At 42.8% G+C, this 26355-nt stretch overlaps 1 protein-coding gene and 1 long non-coding RNA gene across 2 annotated transcripts in view; one reads left to right on the top strand and one right to left on the bottom strand.

The window, feature by feature from the left end:
- LOC102963092 (myelin associated oligodendrocyte basic protein) overlaps window positions 1–26355 on the top strand; it is a 64971-nt gene that overhangs the window by 3070 nt on the left and 35546 nt on the right. The window contains exon 2 of the mRNA XM_042999228.1: window positions 20423–20501. The gene's annotated coding sequence lies outside the window, so the exon portion shown is untranslated. The remainder of the gene's footprint in view (window positions 1–20422; window positions 20502–26355) is intronic.
- On the bottom strand, window positions 450–25550 carry LOC122242059. Its single transcript, XR_006222222.1, has 4 exons — window positions 25268–25550; window positions 19457–19539; window positions 4110–4223; window positions 450–663 (listed from the first exon to the last, which is right to left on the bottom strand). It is a non-coding gene; the product is annotated as an uncharacterized LOC122242059 (long non-coding RNA).

The raw sequence follows: 26355 nt of genomic DNA, 5'->3' as shown, positions 1-26355 counted from the left end.
CAAGCCCCTCTTCTCTCTCTCTCTGTCTCTCTCTCTCTCTCTCTCTGCCTCTTGCTCACTTGCACCCTCTCTCTCTCAAAAGAAAAAAAAATAGGAAAATGCTTTCCGATTTCACCAAGGAGGATTATCACTTTGTACATCACAGAGAAAAGGAACTTAAAAACTCAGAGCAAAGTTCCCTGATTCTGATTATAGAAACAGCTATGGATTCCTCCACTTTCCTATGAATACAAGAACGTGCTGTCCAAACCACACAGAATAAACTCTTAATCCTTCTTCAAATTAAATAGTCCACCTAGCATCTTTATAAAGAAAGGGAATAGCATTATGAGCGATGTAATAAAATAGAAAACACCAGAAAATCACTCCTAATGTGATTGAGCAGGGTTTGGTGAAATTGCGTTTCAGTTATTTATAGCATGAGTGAACAAATTCAAGATGCCAAATGCATTCTTAATGTAGGTCTTGTCAAAGATAGATTGTTAAATACAGAATTCTGACAACAGATCTAGGTGTCAGCTTGAGCTGGAGAAACTTCTGAACGGTCTGTGTAGAATTCTGTCTCCGGGGAACCCTGGGCGGATGCTTTGGCCCTTGGAACCCACTGTGAGTAAGAGGTATGTCTCCACTGTGGGGTCTTACTTTGGCTTTCTCTTCTTTCCACTAGATAGAAAGTCAATAGAAGTCGTATTAGATAGGTCTAGAACTGGGCCAGGAAGAGGTATCTACCTACTTTTATGCAGATAAATGAGTTTAACAGAATTTTCCTACCCTTCTTGTTTGGTCTAATAAAAAATAGATATGTATATATTTGGTCTTTGTCCCCAGTTCCTGGCACAGAGCTCCTAAAATCCTTGGCAATTCCTGAGGGAGAAGAAGAGTGCCCTGTATGCTAAGATGACTCAAAGTGGGGTCCCCTAGATCACTTCAGGATGGCAGCTGCTCACCCAGAAAGCAGCCAGGTGATCAGGAGGCCAGAACTTTCAGCACAGCCCTAACCCTGTGACCTCCAGGGAGGCAAGAGGGACCAGAGATTGTGTTCAATCAGCAATGATGGACAATTTAATCAATCGTGCTTAAGTGATGAAACCTTGATTTAAATAAAGAGAAAAAGAGGGGCACCGGGGTGGCTCTGTCGGTTAAGCATCCCACTTTTGGTTTCAGCTCAGGTCATGATCGCACAGTTTTGTGAGTTCGAGCTCGCATCAGGCTCTGTGCAGAGCCTGCTTGGGATTCTCTCTCTCCCTCGCTCTCTGCCCCTCCCCCGCTCACACTGTCTCTGTCTCTCTCAAAATAAAGAAATAAATTTAAGAAAAAAAGAAAAAGAAAAAAAAGATAAAAGGAAAATAAAGTATCCTTTAAAGAGCTTCTGGGTGGGGGTGCCTGGCTGGCTCAGTTGGGAGAGCATGTGACTCAATCTTGGGTCTCAAGTTGGAGCCCACATTGGGTATAGAGATTACTTAAAAATACAAATACAAATAAAATAAAAACGTAGAGTGCTTCTGGGTTGAAGGACTCATCAGAATGTGGCTGTCTCAGAGAGGACACATGATATCTGTACAGACCACCCCCCACCCCCTGCACTGAAATATCTCTTCCCCATTTTTCTTCCATTTGACGATTCCTGAGTTAGGTCCTTTTTTTTTTTTTTTTCCCTTAAAGTTTATTTATTTGGAGAGAGAGTGAGAGAGAGTGGGGGAGCGGCAGGGAGAGAGAGGGAGAGAGAGAATCCCAAGCAGGCTCTGCACTGTCAGCACAGAGCCTGATGCTGGGCTCAATCCCACCAACTGTGACGTTAGGACCTGAGCCGAAATCAAGAGTCAGACGCTCAACCCACCGAGCCACCCAGGTGCCCCCTGAGTTGGTAGGTCCTTTATAATAAACTAGCAATATAAGTAAAGCTAGGGGGCCATTTATTTTTATGTATAATAATTTATCGAGCGAGTCACTCCCGCATGTCACATAAGGAGATTCCTCTCAGAATTAGAAAAGCCCTCCACAGAAGACAAATTCCAATCCCACACTTATTGTCAAAAAAAAGGCAATTTTAGGGGCGCCTGGGTGGCTCAGTGAGTTAAGCGTGGGACTTCGGCTCAGCTCACGATCTCACGGCTCGTGGGTTGGAGCCCTACGTTGGGCTCTGTGCTGACAGCTCGGAGCCTGGAGCCTGCTTTAAATTCTGTCTCCCCTGCCCCGCCCACTCTGTCTCTCCTTCCAAAATAAATAAACATTAAAAAAAAATTTTTTTAAGGCAATTTTAGAAAGCTTGCTTTGTCCTGCCTTCCAGTGATCAAAGTTCCAGAAATATAAAAATCACCTTCCTGTTACTGGACAGAGAGTCTTGGGACCTCGCGATGGTACCATACACTATTTGTCTTTTTTGTGACTGGCTTATTACAGCAGCGTGTTTTCCTCACAATTATTATTACTCTTATCCAAAAATGAAAAACGAAAACACAAAACCTTGAGATAGAGTCACGATCTAGCCTCTTGAGGGCCATTTGATTAATGTGAGACTGAGGATTTTTTGTTTGTTTTCAGTGTATCTCCGGCCCCCTTGTTCTTCTGTTGCTCTTTTCTGGCCTTCTCTTGGGCTCCTCGTAACATTTGCAGAATTCCACCCTGATTTATATCGTGTTTTAGTATATCATTTTGTCAAAATTTGTTCGGTAGTTGCTCTAGATGTGACAATATACATACGTAACTTCTCAATTAGCCAAGTGCAGAAACCTTACTTCCATTTACGACCCTTTGCTTCTCACTTTTAAAATGTAATTGTCTTAAGTATTCCCACTATATACATTGAGAACACCCAATGGTGTTATTTTTGCTTCCAACCATCGTGTCTGATGTGAGAAACACATAAGTCTATTTTATAAGGATAATCTATTTTATAATATCCCTATTTTTACCCAATTTTTACCTCCCCCCAACCTTAAAAAATTTTCTTAGTGTCTAATTTTGAGAGAGAGAGTAAATAAATAAAATTAAAAAAAAAAGATTAGAGGGGTGCCTGGGTGGCTCAGTCACTTATGTGTCTGACTCTTGATTTCAGCTCAAGATCTTGTGGTTTGTGAAATCAAGCCCCACATCTGGCTCAGTGCTGACAGTTAAGAACCTGCTTGGGATTCTCTCTCTCCCTCTCTCTCTCTCTCTGCCCCTCCCCAGCTTGTGTGCTCTCTCTCTCAAAAATAAATAAGCATTAAAAAAATAGATTGGAGATAAGAAGGGTGCCCTGTTGTCTCAGAAAAGCATGTGACTCTTGATCTGCTGTGTGAGTTTGAGCCTCACGATGCGTGTGGAGGTTATTAAAAAAATATAAACTTAAAAAGAAAAACTTAAAAAAGATAGGAGAAACTTTGTTTTTATGTGCTCTCTCTTTAACCATATCTTTTTTGTGTGTTTGTTTATTTTGAGAGAGACAGAGACAGCATGAGGGAGGGAGGGGCAGAGTGAGAGGGAGAGAGAGAGAATCCCAAGCAGGCTCCCCACTGTTAGCACAGTCTGACCTGGGGCTCGATCTCACAGACCATGAGCTCATGATCTGAGTGGAAGCCAAGAGTCAGCCGCTTAACCGACTGAACCACCCAGGTGCCCCTAGAATTTGACTTAAAAAAAAAAAATTTTTTTTAACGTTTATTATTGAGAGACAGAGCATGAGCATGGGAGGGGCAGAGAGAGGAGGAGACAGAATTTGAAGCAGGCTCCAGGCTCTGAGCTGTCAGCACAGAGCCTGATTCAGGGCTCGAACTCACAAACCGCGAGATCATGACCTGAGGACACTTAACAGACTGAGCCACTTGGCGACCCTAGAATTTGATGTTTAAACTTCTGATCCTTTCCCTCTTTCCCCACCAAAATAGTGTGTGTGGGCCTGGGGGGGGAGTGAAAGTGGGGGGTAAATGAAACAAGAAAGGAAAATACTGTTACTGGAAGTAGGTAAAAACAAATACAGAATTCTCCCTGAATTTTGTGTATATTTAAAAAAATTCTTCATAATAAAAACAAGTTACCAAGTTATCATGCCGAACACTGTGATTCACTGAAATCTACTGAGCAAAAAACCAAATCAATATTAAATATTTAAGTGAATAAATGAAAACACTGACCGTAAAATACCATCTCCTCGGCATGTTTCCTGAAATAAAGATCGTGTTCAACCAAAGTTTTCATGGAATCTTGGTTTGGGGCCTTGTTGTTTTTCTTTTCTTCTAAACCAGTCGCTGCAAGTAAGTCATATGCAAAATGTTAAATTATTTGCAGAGAGATTAGAATCTCATGTTATAAAATAACTCTGATTGTGACCCACTATGGTCAAATCTGTACAAAGACTGAGGGCATTTGTCCTTAGAGTGTAAAACCACACTTTGTGCGACTAACAAAGACACTGCAGATGTTGAGAGACACTACACGTTCCTTATTTGCATGCCTGGGTGCCCTGCCCTTCAGCATTTATTTCTTCCAGTCACTGGTTCCACGAGACCAAGTCTATAGCCTCATGAGTGTGGACTTCATGGCTTTGCTGCGGGTCACTACGGTTGGATATGTGTCTATCTGCAATGTCCGAATGTTCAAGCATAAAGTGGTTTTCCTTTAGTAACCAGTGTTGCACATTTATAGAATTTAACATATCCTATATCCATAATCGGTTCATATTATCTTATTTTTAAAAAAAGGTTTTTTAAGGTTTATTTACTTTGAGAGAGTAAGCGAGCAGGGGAGGGGCAGAGAGAGAGAGGGAGTGAGAGAATCCCAAGCAGGCTCCACACTGTCAGTGCAGAGCCCAACGCAGGACTCAATCCCACAGACCATGAGATCATGACCTGAGCCGAAATCAAGAGTCAGAGCTTAACGGACTGAGCCACCCAGGTGCCCCGTGTTTGTATTATTTTAAAAAAGAGTATATCTAGAAGCTAATAACAATCTAAAACTGAGTGATGGGTAGCACCTTCATATGGAGAGGCCCCAGTCTCAGAAGCTGCTAATGCACCTGTTGGAGCAGGAACTGGTTGTAGGACCAAGGACTGTCGTGGCATCTGCCTTAGCAGCAAACAGAAGCAAACACTTGGCTGAATCATGCCAAAAGTTTAGGATGACCTAGGGCTCAGTTGGTCCAGGTGGGGAATGTGTTCCCTTACAAGGCAGATACACCTTCCAGGTTTGATGAGGCTCCATATTTTATGAAGGAATAAAGGGCAAGGCTCATGGGAAGACCATCCTGTGGTCTGTACTTAGGTTGGGATCCCCCTGAAGTAGACCCAGGGGCAAGGAATCTAGTACAAGTAATTTACTGGGGTGGGGGGCCATCTCAGGAAGCCTGGGCACTTAGCAGAGTGGGGAAGGGAAACTGGGGACATCACTGGGCAGGCAAGTGCTGTGGCCAAGTGGGCGATCCATCCACTGGGGACTCTGGAGGCAGGTCTCAACAGAGAGGTGCTGGGCAGGGTGGGGACTGATTACCAAGTTCCTCAGGTTTAATGATAATTGTGATTTGCTAAAGCTTCAAACACTGAAGTCGTTTGGTGCTCCATTCATCGACTATTGAGCAGAGTTATGATGGATTTTGAACAAAAACACAACCCAAATTTAAAATAATTCGTTTACAGGAGGGGCCTGGGTGGCTCAGTCGGTTAAGAGCCAACTCTGGCTCCTGTCATGATCTCAGGGTTCTTGTGCCCCATGAGAGGGCGCAGCGCGGGCTCCGTGGAACCAGATGTAGATTTTCCTCCAATGAGGCTGCACTTGCCCAGAAACCAAACTTGGAGTCAAGAGAAGAGGAGGAGGGTCACTTGAAACTTTAGATGCAAACTGCAGTAAAGACTGTGTTAAAGATCGTCTGTTGTCAGTCACGTGTGTGCTGTCTACACTTAATGTAGACTTTAGATTTACAGGATCGGAAGCCAGATTTTTAGTGTGTCAAGGGGCTATAAGTTAGAGAAGCCAGAGGTATTATTCTATAATAATACAGTGTGGGCAGTGTGATAGGCACTTTTATTTTTGAAGCAGATTACATGGCAACTGTGATTTTCTCAAGGCACTTTCTCAACAAACTACCAGGTAACAAAAAGGTACATTCTTGGCTGTTTGGCAAGCCTAAAATTAAAAACAAAGACAGTTCTTTTTTTTTTTTTTTTTTTTTTAATAAGATTATTCCCAGTAACGTCGGGTCGCATCTCACTGTGTGTATTTCCTGTCTCTAGATAACTGACATCACTAACTAGAATCAGGGGTCCCTCACTGCAGCCTGCTGACATGTGACAGATACCCTTCTTGACCAACCTCAGTCAGGCTCCTTTGGTGCCTCTTTCCAATTAGGCCTCGACCTTGGGACTTCCAAGTCTGTCTTTGCCTTGACCAATTTGAACAAGAATCTGGCTAAGTCAGTTTATCGAGAATCCCCCAGCCCATCTCTGACCAAATTCCTCACCCCCACCACCTCCAGGTGGATGCCTGATCTCCCTGGCTCACCTGCAGCAAGGACACTGTCAAGCTGCTTCAGAGAAGTACCCCATCTCTGGGTACCCATCTCTGCGACTGTGAGATCATGATCTGAGCCGAAATCAAGAGTTGGATGCTTAAACAACTGAGACATCGGGGCGTCCCTTTCTTTCTTTCTTTCTTTCTTTCTTTCTTTCTTTCTTTCTTTCTCTCCTTCTTTCCTTCTTTCTTTCCTTCTTTCTTTCTCTTTCTTTCTTTCTTTCTTTCTTTCTTTCTTTCTTTCTTTCTTTCGCCTCTTGGTAATTTTCTACCCACCAGTTCCTCCAACCTGCTCCTTGGCTATAAATCCCCACCGTCCCTATTGTATTTGGGATTGAACCCAGGTTTATATCAAAGTCTCTTTCCCCCTATTGCAATAGTTCCTGAATAAAATCTATCTTTAACCCTACTGATAGGCTCCGGTTTTCTTTAACGCATCACACCGACACATTCATATCCTGAGTCTCTCCTTTTGCTAGAAGCCTTGCATCTTGCTACCCTGTGTCCACCTTTTCTCGCTCTAGCGGTAATATTACAAGGACTAAATCCACGCACAGGGCCCAGGAAGCTGAGTAACAAAGGCATGTCTGCCGCAGACCGGGTTTTAACACAGCAACTTGGACAAAACCAGACCCTCAATTAGGGAACACAATGTACATGATTGCAGGTCCCCATTGGCCAGAACACAATTGTGACTGGCCCCTGGCTTAGTGCAGAGGGAGAGAGGGATTGGGTGTGGAGCCTGGGAACACACAGAGGCTTTGTCTGAGCGGCTGGCGGCTCAGTTGGTATCATAATCCTCTGTTTACCATCGAAAGTTGGGCTCTGTGTAGTCCAAGATCTACAAGACCAAGGTCAAAGTCTTGGAGGAGACAGGTTTGCTCTGAAAGCGAGGATTGAAGGGCAGACTAGAAACCATTGACTTTTGTTTCTCTCAGATGTAATCAACCAATTATTTGTCTTGTAATAATTAAATGCTCTTACAGTTATTTATAAAACTCCCTTCCCCCTCCCCCATATTCTACAGGAAAAAATAGCATTCTTGTTAGGAATCTGAAAATCTCTCGCTTGCCTTTTATCCTTTTAATCAAAAAGCAACTTTTACAACACATATTTTGATACATAATTTGATAGGGAGAAGGGCTTATTTAACGGTGGATACGACTTTATGTACATTTCGTACATTTCAGTTTTTAGGTGAAACATGGGGATGTCTTTATCTCACCGATGACTTTCTTAGAGTAATTTTCTCCTGTAGATGAGTCACTCATTTTATACTCATTGTCAGTAATCCCTCTAACAAAATATTTGCCATACTCTCTAACCTATTGAATGCTTGACTCTCTATGTGCTGATATAAAATAGTATTATGTCTGAGTGCTAATAAGTTGGGGTTTGTTTTTAGAGTGATGAAAATTTTATAGAATTAGGTAGTGGTGATGCCTCCACACCCTTGTGGACATACTAAAAATCTCTGAATTTTACATCACAGAATTGTGAATTCCATGGTATGTAAATTATATCTCAATTAAAACAATTACTGCATTTGTTGCTTAAAAGTGGCAGGTTAGGGGCGCCTGGCTGGCTCAGTTGGTGGAGCATGAAGCTCTTGATCTTGGGATTGCGGGTTCGAGCCCCACACTGGGTGTGGAGATTGCTTAAAAATAAAATTTAAAAAAAATGTATTGTAGAAAAGTGCCAGGTTAACTCCACATGCTTATTTTATTTCCTCTCTCTTCCAAAAAATTATCAAAATTATGGTAGTAAAAAGTATCCTTTTAAAAAGTGAAGAATTAAAAAAATATTTTATGCCAGAGGGGCAGTAGAGAATTTTTTAAAAGTTTTAGCCCCCCAAGAAAGGGAGACACCAAAAGGTGAGTGATTAGAACCCATTTTGGGGACATACAGACTTGGTGGAGGAAAGTAACTGACCTGGCAGAGTGGAGGAGATTCCAATTTAAGTGCTCTCAAAGGGTGTCTGGGTGGTTCAGTTGGTTGGGCGTCCGACTGTTGATTTCAGCTCAGGTCCACAATCTCACGGTTCAGGGGATCGAGCCCCACATGGAACTGTGTGCTGACAGCACGGAGCCTGCTTGGGATTCTCTCTCTCCCTCTCTGTCTGCCCCTCCCCCATTTGCATGCACAGGAGCACTCCCTCTCTCAAAATAAATAAATAAGCTTAATGTTTATTTATTTTTGAGAGAGAGAAAGACAGCACACGAGTGGAGAAAGGGCAGAGAGAGAGAGAGGGAGACACAGAATCCGAAGCAGGCTCCAGGCTCTCAGCTGTCAGCACAGAGCCCGATGTGGGGCTCGAACTCACGAACTGTGAGATCATGACTTAAGCCAGTCAGATGTCGAACCGACTGAGCCACCCAGGCTCCCCTAAAATAAATAAATATGCTTAAAAAATTTTAACTGCTTTCAGTGGCGATGCCAGAAAAAGCAGGACAAATGTATGTGCTAGGATGCTGGGAGTGTCCACATGGGAAGTGCCAGTCATGAAAGCCAACATCCTGAATGGATTTCCAGGTTCACTGCACCAACTTGCTCCGGTCACTGGAAGTTTATTATGGAGAAATTTCCAGACTCAGCATCTGTGGAGAGCAGAGGTGATGGGCAGGGCTTGCAAAGGGGACACATCCGCAGAGTCGTGCAGTCCCTAGCCTCTCCTGATCACAGAATCAGTAGCAAGATATTCAAATTCCCCTACCATCCCTACTCCTTCCAGGCTGGAGAACGCATTGCTCCTCCCTGAACAAACTGAATGACCCTAGGGGAAAATCTTCCAGCTACTTAGGTTTTCAAATCTGCCCACATAAAGGCCAGAGTGGCTGCCCATTGGACCACTCGTCAACAAGCCCTGTGCTGGTACTTGGGGCATCCAGTCACCCCCTGAATGCCTAACGGACAGAAAGAGACAGTGAAGGTCAGCAGACAAAGGAGAGAGCTTTCAACAGGAAGAGGAGAGATGAAAACAACAGAAGGATGAAGGAATCTGGAATAAGCTCGCTAATTCAATTTAAGGAACAAAGCCAACAAAGAAGCAAACAAAACAAAAGTAATGAACAAATCCCACATAGTATAGTTACTATCTTCCTGGGGCTTAGAGAAAAGACGATGTGCTTTGAAAGAGGGAACGTCAGCAAACAAGAAAGAATTGAAAAATCTGATCGCCGAAAGAAAATATACAATGGTATACAATGAATAAAATAAGAAAACTTCATGAAAGGTGGAACCAAAAGTCAAAGAACTGAAAGCTAGGAAAGAGAGGAATGAGGAACAATTTGGAGGATCCATTTAGTTTTCTATCATTACTTTTCAAGAGCCAACCAATAAAAGTTTTCAGGCAGAAGAAAGAAAGTGGACAGGGATAATGAATAAAAACTACATAAAAATTAAAGAATAGAGCGTTACAAATTTCCAGGGGAAAATGACCTACCAAGTGGGGATGAGAAAACACTCACGTTGAAGGAATGGGGGGTTTCAGGACAATTAGGGTGAAAATAAGACCTTGAACATTTCCAGACATTTGTTAAAAACCACAAAAGGAGGGGCGCCTGGGTGACTCAGTCAGTTAAGTCTTCGACTTCGGCTCAGGTCATGATCTCACGGTTCGTGGGTTTGAGCCCCGCATCAGGCTCGCTGCTGACAGCTCAGAACCCGGAGCCTGCTTCGGATTCTGTGTCTCCGTCTCTCTCTTCCCTTCCCCTGCTCGTACTCTCTCTCTCTCTCAAAAAAAATAAGACATTTTTTAAAAAATCACAAAAAGAATGGGAATCTGAAAGGCCTAGAACTTTTCAACAATAAGTTGCCCTGTAGGAAAAAAACACAGAAAAACAATAACAGTCACAATTCTGAGGAACTCTAGTTTTCTGTTTTTTAATTTTAATTTTTTTTTTTTTACTGCTTATTTATTTTTGAAAGAGAGAGAGAGACAGAGAAGGAGCAGGGAGGGGCAGAGAGAGAGGGAGACACAGAATCCAAAGCAGGCTCCAGGCTCTGAGCTGTCAGTGCTTGAACCCACAAACCATGAGATCATAACCTGAGCTGAAGTCAGACCTTTAATCAACTGGTGCCCCTTTAATTTAAAATTAAAAAGAATTTTTTTTAATTTGATTTTAGAGAGAGAGAGTGAGAGCATGGGAGGGGGAGAGGGAGAGAGAGAGAATCTTAACCAGGCTCCAGGCTCAGTACAGAGCCTGATGTGGGGCTCAATCCCATGATTCTTGTATCATGACTGCCAAAATCAAGAGTCAGATATTCGAATGACTGATCCACCCACGTGCCCCAGAACTCTAATTTTCAACACAGAATTCTATACCCAGACAAACAAGCAACCAAGTGTGAGAATAGAATAGAGCAGTTTTCAGGTATTCGAGCACTCGAAAAGATTCATTTTACATGTGTGGTAAAACCTTGGATTGCAAGTAACTTGTTCTGTGAGTTTTCCACAAGATGAGCAAACATTCCTAATAAATTTTAACTTGATAAACGAGCGATGTCTTGCAATACGAGTAGTAGGTGACACCGAATGTCACATGATCACAACTGAGCCAATGGTTCCTGAAATTCACTTTGATATACAAGTGCTTTGGATTACAAGCATATTTCCAGAATGGATTTTGCTTGCAAACCATGGTTTTATTGTATATATATATCCTTTCTAAGGAAGATACTAGAGGTTGTGCTTCAGGAAAATGAGGGGGCAAAGCAAAAATGAGAATGACATGGGATCCGGGGCACTGGTGATCTATTACAGGAAAGCAATGAAAGGGAGTCCCCGCCCTGCACTGGCTTTGAGAGCATCCAGTCTAAAAACAGAACAATTAGAGAATAGACAATCACAGAAGACAATAGATGGAAATGATTATTTGATGGATAGGAATGCTTGAGAAAATTATTGATAGATATTTGAGAGATCTGCTGGAATATTTGGAAAAAAATGAATGATACATAAATAAAAAACTAAGCAAATTAAAATAAATGAAAGCAAAAACAGGATAATTATTAACTCCAAAAAAAAATGAAGTTGTAAAGAGGAAGGAAATAATAGAGCTGATTACAAGTTCTGTAGGAAATAATATCTATCATCTATCTATCTATCTATCTATCTATTTTTAAATATTTATTTATTTTTGAGAGAGAGAGAGAGAGAGCGCACAAGCAGGGGAGGGGCAGAAAGAGGGAGACACAGAGTCCAAAGCAGACTCCAGACTCCAAGTGGTCATCACAGAGCCTGACGGGGCTTAAACTCAAGAACCGTGAGATCACGACCTGAGCTGAAGTCAGATGCTTAACCCACTGAGCCACCCAGGCACCCTCGTAGGAAATAATGTTTATAGGAATAGATATACTGACTGACAAGACTACATTCAGTGGGTGAAGGGAAGAGAGAGCAAAGAGTAGAGAGTAAGAAAATGAAACCCTCATTAAGAAGTCAAAAGCCTACAATAAATAATAAGTATATAAATGGCTGTTTGTGGAATTATTTAGCAATGTGGATATAAATCTAGAAAAAATAGCTAAAAAAAAAAGTTAAATGTGGCAATGTGGTTGCCTCTGGTAAGTGGGATTATGGAGCGGAGTGAGGTGGCATATTATTTTGATAAATATGAAAATTAACTAAAATAGTACTTACGGGGACTGTGGCATATTAGTTTGCTAGGGCTGGTGTAACAAAGTACCACAAACCGGGTGGCATAAGTAACAAATGTATTGCCTCGCTGGCCTCAGGCTTGAAGTCTGAGGTCAAGGTGTCAGCAGGGTTGGTTTCTTCTGAGGCCTGTGAGAGAAGATCTGTTCCAGATCCCTCTCTGTGACTTGTAGTTGACTATCTTCTCCCCATGTCTTCTCATGTTCTCCTCTATGCATGTCTCTGATTCCAAATCACACACCAAAGGGTGTGTGGTTTGGAGATGATGTTTGGTTTGGTTGGACCTGGCATGTGGTTTGATGTGCCATGGAGTTGGTATGGAGTGAGCCTTGGTGAGGGCTTTGACATGGAGTGTTGATTATGTGGGATGAAGAAGGTGGGGGACTGAAATATTCGAGTGTATGTGGAGATATAGTGTGGATGTGGGGTGCGCATATGTGTGGGTTTGTGTGTGTGTATAGTATGGCTGTAGCTCAGCTTAGCTTTTGTTTAGATTTTCCTTTGCCCTTTGTTTTTGTCTTTGTTTTTGTCTTTGTTTGGCCTTTGTTTTGTCTTTGTTTCACTCTTTGTTTAAACTTTCTTTGGCTTTTGTTTGGTCTTTCTTTAGCCTTTTGTTTAAACCTTGTGTGGCCTTTTTGTAGTCTTTGTGTGGCTTTTGTTTTTAAGTGGATCTTGGCTGAGAACCCATCAAAAATACCTTGTGTAATGAAAAACCCGGATATATAATCTCTCCCTATATATTCTGCATGCATTGAGGTAGCCTCAACCCCCCCCACAGGGACCCGATCCGGTGGAGCCTCTTTCACACAACTGGTACTTGAAGGTAAGGGAATTCCATAGTTTTTCATCTTCAGGTTGTACTTCATGTTCAAGTGGCAAGTGCACATTTTGGTATGGGCCATTTCATTATATTCCAGGGGCAGTTTGGCGTAATAGCAGTCAAGATCGGGAGAACATAAGATGGTGGAGAAAACAAGAGCAGAGGACACCAAGGTTATTCTACTGTGAGCAGAGGGCCCTCCTGGAATGGGAATTGTCTGAGCCTGGGGAAGAGGTTCCAAACCCTAACTCAGATTCTTTCAGGTTTAAAGCTTGATGTTCCTGGAACTAGATTAATGGAGCCATTAGCTTCTTTTTCTATGTATGCGTTTATCATTTGTCACGATTTGAAAATGAGTTGTTTTCTTCTTATCTAGGAAAAAGTCTTCCTTCATGCAGCTGGGCTTATGTATGGGGGATACTTATGGAACAAGAAAGCCCAAATCTTGTTAGAATTTTGCTCCCTGTAGACTAACAACCTTAAATGGAAAGATGTTCAAGCTCAATCTTGTGCAGAATCTCTTAGAAACCAGAGTTTTCCAGTGTGTGGGGGGTAGAGCAAGGAAAGAAAAGATTATGTGTCATGGGAATAAAACAATTAACTTGGCTAGAGTACTAGGTGAAAAATAGGGAAAATCATTTTTACTGCTTTGTGAAATCAAACAGGAAGGAAAAAAGCAGACCACTGTTATATGTATAGCTATGCTATTTTATGTTTATTTGGATTAGCGGGAGAATGCCTTCGTGAGTGGATTTTAAAAATTGTTTCGGGGGCGCCTGGGTGGCTCAATTGGTAGAGCGTGCAACTCTTGATCTTGGGGTTGTGAGTTCGAGCCCCATGTTGAGTGTTGAGTCTGCTTTAAGAAATTGTTTCAGATTTGCAGAAAAACTGCAAACCGTACAAAAATTCCAGGTGTACTCAGATCACCCAAATGTTGACATTTTACCACATTTTCTTTGTCAGTCTCTCTCCTTTTTCTCTATAGACACTATATGTATTTTTTTCTAAGCCGTTTGAGATGAATTTCCAGACACGATCAAAACTGAAAACCAACATTGAGAAAATACTGTTATCTAATCCACAGACACGTAGATTTTGTCAATTGTCCCAGGTTTCAGTTCCAGATCATGCATGACTTTACTTGCCATGTGTCTATAGTGTCCTTTAGTCTGGAAGAGCACCTGAGACAGTCATTCTCGTTCATGACCTTGAGAAATTTAGAAATTTAAAGAGTATAGAGAAATTTAAAGAGTATAGGCCTTTTCTTTGGTTAAATGTCCCTCAGTATAGGTTTGATCTGATGTCTTCACATGATTAGGTCCAGATTAGGCAGTTTTGTAAGGAATATGCTTGCATTTCAGACTGTATGTCTCCAAATTTATCCTTGAATCTGATTGTACAGACTTCTAACTTGGGGTCTGGGTTTGCTAATGGTAACTAGAATTTTAAATGAGTTCTTAGGGGCGCCTAGGTGGCTCAGTCGGTTAAGTGTCTGACTTTGGCTCAGGTCATTATCTCACAGTTCATGAGTTCAAGCCTGGCTTTGGGCTCTGTGCTGACAGCTCATAGTCTCGAACCTGCTTCGGATTCTGTGTCTCCCTCTCTCTCAGCCCCTCCCCTGCTCACCTCTGTCTTTCTCTCTCTCAGAAATAAATAAACATTAAAAAAAATTTAAAGGAGTACCTAAAATCTTACAAGAAAACACACACACACAAAATCTAAAATCTAGAGCTTTTACAGATAATTCTCAAGTATTCATCAAGAGTGTGTAAGTGCTGCCCTTTTGTTAAAAATAACAATTGCAACAATATGTACATGAACTTGGTAGGTATATAGTGAAGTTTTTAACGTAGATTCTTTGCATGTGCTGGTTCATGTCTACTGCTTTATGAGTGTTCATTTCGTGAATGTGATTGTTCCTTTCTAAGCATCCACTGAAAACATACAGTTCACAAAGAGTGGTCTTGGATAGCCACTCCAGGCCTGCTGGTGACCTTTAGCACATTGGCAGAGTGCTAGAAAAGAAAGAAATTTCATTCTATTTGCGAGAAAACCTCTGTTTGGAGGTGACTGACAGTTTTATCATTCTGAAGGTGGAGACTAACTTCTTAACAGACTTCCTCTCTTTTGGGAAAGTTATTTAAATAGATTCTTAAGATTTCCAAATAGAAAGCATCCATTTTTTTCCCCCTAGAGAAAATGCTGAAGTCATCATAACATAAATGTAAAGCAGTTGTTAACTTCTTATAGGATCTTTGTAGTCAAGTAAATGTATTATGGCTTTAACAGGACTGTTCCCTGGGTAAGGTATATAGATATTTTCTTTCCTAATATGGAATTAGATTAGAAATTTAGAGTTCTGGGGGCTCCTGGGTGGCTCAGTCAGTTGAGCATCCGACTTTGGCTCAGGTCATGATCTCGCGGTCCGTGGGTTCGAGCTTCGTGTCGGGCTCTGTGCTGACAGCTCAGAGCCTGGAGCCTGTTTCGGATTCTGTGTCTCCCTCTTTCTCTGACCCTCCCCTTTCATGCTCTCTCTCTCTCTCTGTCTCAAAAATAAATAAACATTAAAAAAAAATTTTTTTTAAGAAAAAATTAAAAAAATAAAAAAAAAGAAATTTAGAATTCTGGACACACAACTATTTACTATGGAGGAACTCAGCTTTTGGGAAAATGTAGCATTAGCTGTTTTGATTGTCTTATCTGGAAGTCACCCTGGAGTTTGAAAAAATGATTTTTACTTAGAGGATTATGTGTTCCCATAATGAGCCATCCTGGGTTGAAAAATGAGGTCCTCCTTCTCTCACTTAGCCAAAAGAATTGGGGGCCAGTACATGGAAGCCTTGGAAGGCCAGAAGAGTCTTGTGGATGGGAATTGAGTTTCTTTCCACAATATAGAAGTCTGCTGGGCTGGGCTGGGCTGGGCTGGGCCCCTAGGATTAGGTTCCATTGTGTAGGCTCCAAAAGTGACCTCTTTTTGGCTGTGCAGGCCTCTCTGATTTCTGTAACCCTGTTACCCCTAATGTACAGGTAAAAACTTGGAGGTATTAGCTGTGCTCTGGGTGAGTAAAAGACCAGTCTGTTTAAAAGTGTACTCAGGATTTTGTTTTTATTTAGGCTTGAGGAGGGCAGCAGACCAGAAGATGATTGCCATTGATAAGATTGTTACTCACAGTTACCAAAAGGAGGGCATATGCCTGACCATGCAGGGCCACATGAGGAAGCACCAGGGTGATCAGAAGCCAGAGGGAATGAGGGGAAAGCATGGGCAAGAGCTTTATTGTGTGTTTTGGAGGGAGGACTGGGTAAGGCAGTGTAAACAGGCTAGGTAAATTCAGGATGAGCTAGTTTGAATAATTTCAGTGGGTTCTGGGAAGGCCTGTTGAGAAGGGCTCTTCTGATTTGTCTGGTTCCTGGCCTTGGGGTGTTTAGGACAGGAATGCTGGCTTAATCTGCGGGACCTTGATAAAGAGGGTAATTGACAAGGGTAGGCTCTCGATTGGTTGGTTTGTATATGAAAGACATACTCATAGAGAAGTCCTGTGCGCCCCCAGGTATTCTAATGATGATTTTCTATTTCCCTCATTGCTTCTACATGTACTCATTTGAAATATTCTTTAAGGGAGAGTATCTCTTCGTTTGTTTTGATTTTTTAGATTCCACATTTAGATGTAAAATCATCTAGTATTTGTCGTCCTCTGTCTGACTAATTTCACTCAGCATAATACCCTCTAGGTCCATCCATGTTGTCACAAATGACAAGATCTCATTCTTTTTTATAGATGAGTCATATTCCATTGCACGGATATGTACGTACCACATCCTTATTCATTCATCTATCAAGGGACGCTGGGGTTACTTCCATATGTTGGCTATTATAAATAATGCTGCAATAAATGTGGGGTGTATATACCTTTTCTTAAATTTTTTTTTCAACGTTTTTTATTTTTTTAATTTTTGGGACAGAGAGAGACAGAGCATGAACGGGGGAGGGGCAGAGAGAGAGGGAGACACAGAATCGGAAACAGGCTCCAGGCTCCGAGCCATCAGCCCAGAGCCTGACGCAGGGCTCGAACTCACGGACCGCGAGATCGTGACCTGAGCTGAAGTTGGACGCTTAACCAACTGCGCCACCCAGGCGCCCCTACCTTTTCAAATTAGTGTTTTCATTTTCTTTGGGCAAATAACCCCTAGTGGAATTACTGGGTCGTATGGTACTTCTATTTTTAACTTTTTGAGGAAACTCCATACTGTTTTCCATGGTGGTTGCACCAATTTGCAGTCCCAAAACAGTGCAGGAAGGTTCCCTTTTCTCCACACGCTCACCAACACCTGTTCTTGTCTTTTTGATACTCGCCATTCTGACAGGTGTGAGGTGGTATCTCATTGCAATTTTGATTTGCATTTCCCTGGTGAGTAGAGATGTTGAGCATCTTTTCATGTGTCTTGTTGGCCACCTGTATGTTTTCTTTGGGAAAATGCTTATTCAGGTCCTCTACCCATTTTTAAATTGGATTATTCCTCTTTTTTGGGGGGTGGGGTGTTGAGCTGCATAAGTTCTCTTTGTATTTAAGATATTAACCCCTCATGGGTGTTGACCAAATAAGAATTCACTGAAAATTTAAGAGGCACGTATCCTAGCAAGTAGAATTGTCATAAGGGAAACACAGATTCAGATAGAAACCTGAATTATGTTCAGAGAAAGACTAAGAGGGGACAGGGTTATAAAGGCAAAAGGTCACAAGTGCAGTTCTCAGTCACGTCTGTTATGCAAAACAGGGATTGGAGCGAGGTGAACTGGGATTGGTTGGGTTAATATGCAAATGAGGGATTGAGACGTGTCAAATCTCACTGGCTCCTTTGGGAGTTGAAGAATGGTGAAGATTCTGGTGTCTTGGTGAGGAAGGAGTCCAGCCCTAGGGCTTGTAGCTGGTGAAGAGTTCACAGTTCCTTCAGGAGAACGTGCATAAATTCCTTCTCCCTTATGGCCTCCTGGCCCTATTTTATTTCATTTTAAAGGTTTATATTTTTAAGTAATGTCTACAGCCAACTTGGGGTTCAAATTTATAACCCCAAGATCAATAGTTGAATGCTCTGCCAACTGAGTTAGGTAGGTACCTGCATCCCTGCCCTATTTTTTTTTTTTTTTTAAAGAGATCCTTTATCTCGGCTCACTTGCTGTATCTTGAAATCTCATTTTCATTAGGTATGTTATTTGCAAATATCTTCTCCCTTTCGGTATGTTGGCTTTTCATTTTGTTCATGGTTTCCTTCCCTGTGAAAAGGTTTTCATTTTAGTGTAGTCTCAATAGTTTATTTTTGCAATGCACTTAAAATTTTTTTTAAATGTTTATTTATTTTTAAGAGAGAGAGAGAGAGGGAGTGCAAGCATGGGAGGGACTCAGAGAGAGGGAGACACAGAATCCGAAGCAGGCTCCAGGCTCCCAGCCATCAGCACAGAGCCCAGCTCGGGGCTTGAACTCATGAGCCATGAGATCATGACCTGAGCCAAAGCCAGACGCTCAACCGACTGAGTCACCCAGGCACCCCTTTGCAATGTACTTTTTAAAACTTAATTTAAATTGGGGCACCTGGGTGGCTCAGTCGGTTGAGCGTCCGACTTCAGCTCAGGTATGATCTCACGGTTTGTGAGTTCGATCCCTGCGTCGGGCTGTCTGGGCTCTGTGCTGATAGCTCAGAGCCTGGAGCCTGCTTTGGATTCTGTGTCTCCTTCTGTCTCTGCCCATCCCCCACTTGTTCTCTGTCTCTCAAAAATAAATAAATAAATAAATGTAAAAATAACGAATTTTTTTAACTTAATTTAAATTTAAAAGGAACATGATCATCTGATTTGACGGAGAAATCTTACGATAATTTTTACAGTTAGTGACACAGAATTGTCAATTCCATCATTATTACAATGATTAGCTGTCAACTAAGACAAATTATCAACCAAGACAACTGTGATGTTGTGATTTACAAGAAATATACATTTGGTCGTTCAAATGGCCAAAATAAATTTCTGTTGTGTATTTGCTTTTTATCTATAGTTTCTGACTCGAAGCTCCTAAAACGTTTGGAATTTCCTAGGATAAGGGCAATAAAGGTGTCTTTTGTTATGTTAATGAGGTGAGTTGGGAAAGCCCTTAGGTACCCTAAGGAAGGGCCTGGTTGCCATGAGAACCAACCAGGTGATTAGAGGGATGGAACTCCAGTCTTACTCCCCGACCTTGGGGAGAGAGCCGCTAAAGGGAGTTGACCAATGGCCAGTGACTTAGTCAACCATGACTGTATAACGAAAGCTCTCTAAAACCCCAAAGACTTGGAGAGCTTCCCAGTTGGTGAATGCTTGGAGATGTGGGGACAGCAAAGTGCCTGGAGAGGGCAGGAAAGCTCCGCCCCTTTCCTCCAAACCTTGTCCTCTGTATCTCTTCACTTGGCTGTTGAAATGTAATAACTGTTTCCCTGGGTTCTGTGAGTCACTCTAGCAAATTAATGGAACTTACCAAAGAGGTTGTTAAAACCTCCAAGCTGTAGCCACTTTGTAGAAGCACAGGTAACATCCTGGGGTTTGCCACGGGTCTGGAGTCTGAAATGTGGGGGGTGAGAGACAGCCTTGTGGGACAGAACCCTTACCCTGTGGAATCTGATGCTGTTTCCCAGTAGCGTCAGAACTGACTTGAATTCCCAGACACCCTGCTGATGTCCAAGAATTGCTTGGTGTTGTGTGCGTGGTGGGAGGACACCCCTCCCCCCACAACATTGGGATTGGGTCCAGGAGCCTTAAAAGAACACCTAATGGGAATTACAGGTTTCTTTTGCAGGTTATTTTTTGGAACTATAAGACCCCTTTGTTCAAACGACACTTCCAGGATTTGATATATATTAAGAAAGAAGGGCACAGATGGTTATGGATGGTCACAAATCTCCATACTGCATGGGCAAACAAAACTGATATTCTGAAATTCTCAATGTAATGTCATATCAAATTGGATTCCTTCACTGAGTTTTTAACGTCTCTCCTCAGGAGCTGTACTGGAGGAGGACAGTCTAACTCTCTTCCTGAGACACTTAATTGCTATGGCTTGCATTTTTAAAGCCAGACTCGGACAGTTCATGTATTTTAGGAATTTCATTCATTAGTGCTATAAGCAAAACACCAGATTTGTCGTAAAGCTCCAGATTTACTAGGAGAAGTGACTGAAGAGTTTTTCCTTAATGACAGTGAATTAACTGGACATATAGCACTTTTCCGCTATAATGGTAAGACGGTCTTTAAAAAGTTTGCCTGCCATTTTGTAATGCTGTCCTCTCCCTGGCCCCCAACTGACAGTTCACATCTAAATTGAACATCATAATCCTTCTTAGGGCGGTGAGAGTGAAGCTCTGCGTATAGCGCGTTTGGATTTATGACAACTTCAATAACCAAAACACCAAATTAACCAGAATGCATTCTATTGCTTCACTTTCAGGGGAAAAAAGGAGCAAATGATACCAAGACAAGCTCATAACAGAGATCTAATCGCCAGAGGTGTACGGATGAAAACACAGGTACAAAATGAATTTCTTACACTCTTTTGGGTCTGCATCTAAATTATTGTATAATGATGCCTAGTATTCAAAACGTCAAAGCAGAATCAGCAAAAGACTGAGCAATCAAACTTTCCATAAGAGTTGAATGCTTAAAAAAAAAAAAAAAAAAGAAACAGGTGTTTCACGGTATCCTGGATTTGGGGACATACAAACATGAAAAAAAAAAGAACAAAAACACTTCTCTACAGCAAAGGGACCATGACCCTGGCCACCATTTGTCCACTTTTGGCAAACTCATGTCCTATGCATGGGGGAGGAGCCATTCTGTGAAAAAGAGACTTCCTTCCCCTGTCTTTAAACCCTACTCGGGGGATTCCTTCTATTTCTTTGTCTTAACTGAACCGGGACAGTCCTCTGATAACAAGGCTTCATCTGTCAGCCGGTCAAATGGGGGACATGTACGCTCCAAGTGGCTCCAGAGTCGAGTGAGCCGGCGTCCTCCTCCTTGCCACTTTCAGACCACTACTCCTTCACTCCCTAGCTGGTCTTCCCCACCTGGAAGCTTGTGCTCCCTTCCCTGCGCCCGTCTTCACTTGGCCTCCGGTCACGCCTCCTCCACCGATGTGTCTGTGGTCAGCCTCCCCATCCCTCTCTGCTCCGACTCCATCCATCAGCCCACATGACTTCAATGTTCCTGTGAATGAACTACTCACTACTCCAGTCAGTTACCCAGTCTGCCTCATCTGTCCATCGCATGCTATGGCACTCAACAATACTCGAAACGACTCCATTTCCGAATCAAATGGTGCCAACATCTAGCATTTCATTTACAGCCTTCCTTTCTTTCAACCTGCTCTGTTACGTTCCCCACGACCACTGTTCTTCGGCCAGGTGCTTTGAGTTGACTTTCCCTTCCGTCTCCCCGTCCCTCTATGTATCTATTCCTCAGTTGCCCCTTTCTGTCTATTTTCTTCCTATTCCTGGTAGATTCTGGAATCCATCATGTCAATGATTTTCCTGCAAATTCTCTGGCAAATCCCGTCCTTAGATGAACCATGTGTCTTTGCCCTGTCTGCGCCCTGGCTACTGAGAACAACTGGGGAAAAACACAGTGAGGCAGAAGGCTACCTCTATCGCTACACATGAATAGTCTGTGACCCCACCCAGGCCATCTAAACTACCTGGCAGCCTGACCTTCAAATGTCTACAGAATCTCACTTATTTACTTAAAGAGGGGGAGAGAGAGAGAATCCTAAGCAGGCTCCATGCTCAGCGTCTAGCCCACAGCGGGGCTCAGTCCCACCACCCTGGGATCGTGACCTGAGCCAAAGTCAAGAGTCGGACGTTCAACCAACTGAGCCACCCAGGTGCCCCTACAAAATCTCTTTTAAACGCATGTTATTCTTCTCAAATCTCCAACCGTCTCATTCTCAGCTTCTCTTGCCTCCCATTTCACTGGAAAAATGGAATCCATTCGGTGGGAACTTCATACAGCCAACTGCTTTCCCTCTTGCCTCCTGCGTGTGTGCTCTGCCCTCCCGTCTCCTCGGGGTTTCCTCAAGGACACTAATTACTTTCTCTCTTGTTTGATTTCAGTCTCTTCCTCTCTTAGTCCCTTCCCATCAGCACTCATGCTGCTCTTATCTGTCTCATTATAACAACAACAAAAAACCCCCCACAAATCAACAAATTGGCCAGTCACCCCTCCGCTTGCCCAGAGTTTGGAAACTACATCTTCCTCTCCCTACCACTGCTCTCCTGCCCTTCATTCTCAGATCTCTGGCCTGAGTTGCCTACAGCGTCTCTCCATGCCTTCAGCCCCGATTCTCTCCACAAATCCTCTAATCTACCTTCTGTCTCAACCACGCCCTGGAAACAGTTCTTGTCAAAGTCACCAGTTACCTCTGTATCACTTAATTCAATGCGCTTTTTCTGGTCCTCCTACTACACCACCTCTCAGAATCATTCCACCAAGGTGTCCACTCACTCTTTGGAAACCCTCCTTCCCTTTGGCTCCCACAATACCACACAACCCAGTTTACCTCCCCCACCCCCAGTTCTTCTCTTTACCCTCTGCCGATCACCTCTCCTCTGCCTGCCTGGAAACACGGGAGGGCCCCCAGGCACACCCCACCCTCTCCTCACTCCACAGTCTGATGCCAGGGCAATCCCATCCCAGGGCTTCAGTTGTTCCTTATACTCCCACAACTTAAATTCCATCTTCTTTGAAATGCTCACTTGACATCTCAGCCTAGATGCCCTTCAAACACCCCAACTCAAGTGCACCTAAAACTCAACTCATGAGTCAGCCTCTTCCCCTAAAACTTCTCTTCTGGTAGATGCTTCTGCTGCTCAGCCAGTTCCTTGAACTACACACCTTGGACTCATCCTTGACTCCCCTTCCTGCTTCTTTGGTTAGATGAGTGATTTCAACGTAATAAGTAAATATAAAGATGGAAGGAGGGGCGCCTGGGTGGCGCAGTCGGTTAAGCGTCCGACTTCAGCCAGGTCACGATCTCGCGGTCTGTGAGTTCGAGCCCCGCGTCGGGCTCTGGGCTGATGGCTCGGAGCCTGGAGCCTGTTTCCGATTCTGTGTCTCCCTCTCTCTCTGCCCCTCCCCCGTTCATGCTCTGTCTCTCTCTGTCCCAAAAATAAATAAAAAACGTTGAAAAAAAAAATAAAAATAAAAAAAATAAAGATGGAAGGAAATAAATTGCAAAATGGAACCAAGATAAGTGGCATTTCCTCCATCTGAGGAAGTCTACCAGCGTAGCTGCTGTTGGGTGACTCACACTGTGTCCTTGGACACAAAATTTAGGTAAAGGGTAGTCGACAGCCCGGTGCTTGTTTCAGCTTCTCTCTGGCTGGTTCTTTTCTCTGTCTCCCTGAAACTGATGCCCTTGGAGAACCCAAGGCAGCTTCACAGCTCTCACCTTCCCCGAGTGGTCAGTGGAACAATAAATCAGCTGATCAGGTAATCCAGGTTCTTCCTTTTACCCCCTTGCTGTGACCACAGGCCAAATTAACATTTAAGTTTCTCTATAAGATAATGCAAGTCTGGAAGATGGGTTCTCTGTACAGGGAAAAGGTGGGCAAAGACCAAATTATGAGGAGTCTTGTGTGACATATTAACTAAGAAGCAAGGCGTTTGCCTTGTGACTGGGGAAAGACTGTTGAGTAGGGAAGTGGATACATGAGGAGACAAACTCATGCCTTTGGTTCTTTCTCCTGGACCCTCCTTCCCACCACCCCCCTCCCCCCCAGTTATAGAAAATTGTGGATTTATTGATCTATATAAAATTCTAGTGTAAAGTTCACATACCCATAAGTTAAAACAATGTATTGCATACTTTCTAGAAGAAAGAATGTCATGTTATTAAAATTACATTCAGAAAACTACTGTACTACTTACACGTTTCTGTGGCTCCGCTATAATAAGCAAGGTTTTTACCCCCAAAACATTTGCTAAATATATTATCTATGTGCTAAGGCTATCAAACTTGGGTCACACTTGTTCCTTTTCCTAGAACAGCTGGAGTCAGGTAGCGTTTGTTGTCAGAAAGGGCTCTGCACAAGTGTACGAGATAGTGGTGTGTGAGTAGGGTGGTCCTGGGGCCACTGTCCTTTGTCCTTGTCACCTGGCACAGAGCAAAGCAACGCGGGCTTTGCTCTGTCTCCCCAGATGGGTGGTCAACCCCAAGATAATCGAGACACTTCTATGCTGTTATTTTTATAGCGTCAGCCATTCCCCAAGTCAGTGTCAGAGTTTGGCAAGATGATGCTCTCTGTGGAAAAGCACCCTGAATCAAAAGAAATATTTAGATGAAATTTTCCATTACCGGGAACCGGTTTCCCAGTTGAAGAATCCACCGCTCAACATTCCTTCTACCGATTTGTAGACATCTTGTTTGCCAAGGAGATAGACACATAGATAAATGAGGTCAAACGGATAAAGGCCTCCTTAGAGACACAGCACGCAGTGGTTGCAACCCAAGTTTACTTTCTGCATGTATTTTTGCTATTGCGGACTAATCCACTCGGAAGGCATTGCCTTTTAGCGCGCAAATCGACACTCAGGAAAGCATTACCCTCGGCCTGAGACAATGAGCAAGGCTTTAGGAACCGTTGAAGGTCTGTGAGGAAGGTGCCAAGGGTGGAATGGCTAAGCACTGCAGTGATAACTGTTTTCCAGAGCGGAGGAGCTTTGGAAGGCTGTGGTAGCTGAGCGAAGCCCTGGTCTGCAGTGAAGCCTCTGCCCCCCGCCCGGGTTTTATTCCAGAAACATCTCTTCCGCAAAGCGCCCCCGTGCATTCCTCACTGGTGCGCCTTGAACTCCAGCTCAGACCCTGTTCCCCGATTTCCTGTCCCTTCGCGCTTCTGGGAGTCCCTTGTCACTCCTTTTTTTGGAGGGAGGTCAATTGGAATGGGCATCTATTACGTATCCTCGCTGTCATTTTCTTGAGTCCCCCAGCCCCACGTGTGTATAGAATTAGTGGCTTTTAAAGTGTCCTCTTTTTCCTGTTTTGTGCCTGTTTTCATATTTAAAAAAAAATTATCGTCTGTTTTTTTTTTTTTTTTTCCTTTAACATTCTGATTATGAAAGCTCTGCCCTTTCATTGTGTTCCTGTATTTTTCTTCTGTCATGGCACAGGTCTTTTGCCTTGTAACTTCATGGCATCTTTTGTTCTATGACATCATTGTGTTTATGATTTCTCTTCTTTCCCTTCACGTCCGCTGTGTTAGAAGCCGCGGAGTGTCAAGGTTAGGAACATGGACTAGCTCACCTTGGTTGGGATCCTGGGGATCCAGTTGCTAGTTCTGTGTCCTGGGGTTGGTTTTCTGACTTCTCTGTATCTTTGCTACCGCGAGACCTACTGTGAGGGGGTGAGGATTCTGTGAGTTACACACATAAAGCCTTTGAACAAGTGCCTGGCTGGTATCTCCTAACATGTGTTCGCGATTATTATTCTCGTTGGGGTTATTGGTCTGCTTTCGTTTCGTCTCCCTTTTTCCATTTTCCGGTAAAAATAAAAATGGCACCTTGGTCATGAACCATGTTACTCTACCTACGTGGGTCTGTTTCTAAGCTCTCTGTTCTGTCCCCTTGATCTGTTGGTTCTATTTCCACGGCAACGCTCTCTTGTCTTAATTAGTACAGCTTATGATAAGTGTCTCCATCTTGTAGAACAAGGCCCAAAGCTTATTCAAAATAGTCTTGGCTCATCTCAGTCTTTTATAGGTCCATAAGAAGTATGAAATCGTCTTGTCAATGACATGAAAATTTGATCTTTATCGGACTAGCGTTCAATTTATTAGCACATATTCAGCCTGCTTGTACTAACTGTTTCTTCTGCAGCCCTCAAAAAAAGATGTGCAAATTTTTGCATAAAGTTCTTGCATTTCTTTAATCAGATATCCTTCTACTTGTAGGTGTCCTGTGGTGTTGTGTCCAGCTTGAATGGATTCTTTCATTTTACATTTCTGATTCAATCTTCTTCATCTTTAGAAATGGTTCTGATTTTGGAATATTGATCTTGTGTCCAGAAATCTTGTTGAGCTTTCTTTTCAGTTCTAACAGTTTGTAGAGTTTCACGGTGTTTTGTTTGACTGGTTAGGATTTCAAGCACGGTGTGGATAGTGGTAGTGAGAGCATCCTTCCTGGGGTATCTGATTCAGATGAAAATGTTTCTAAGATTTCACCCACAGTAAGCCGTTATTTATAGATATTTTGGTAGCTAGCTTTTAATAACATTAAGAACACCCCCTTCCCTTCCTTCTTTGTTAAGAGGTTTTTTTTTGTTACGAGTGGATATTGAATTTTAGTGAATGCTTTCTTAGCGTTTGTTACTTAGTGTTTGTATACCCACTTATT

The sequence above is a fragment of the Panthera tigris genome, chromosome C2 (assembly GCF_018350195.1).
Source record: "Panthera tigris isolate Pti1 chromosome C2, P.tigris_Pti1_mat1.1, whole genome shotgun sequence".
Lineage (NCBI taxonomy): Eukaryota > Metazoa > Chordata > Mammalia > Carnivora > Felidae > Panthera > Panthera tigris.
Note: the sequence above shows the minus strand (reverse complement) of the source record. Positions and strands in the feature narration are given on the sequence as shown.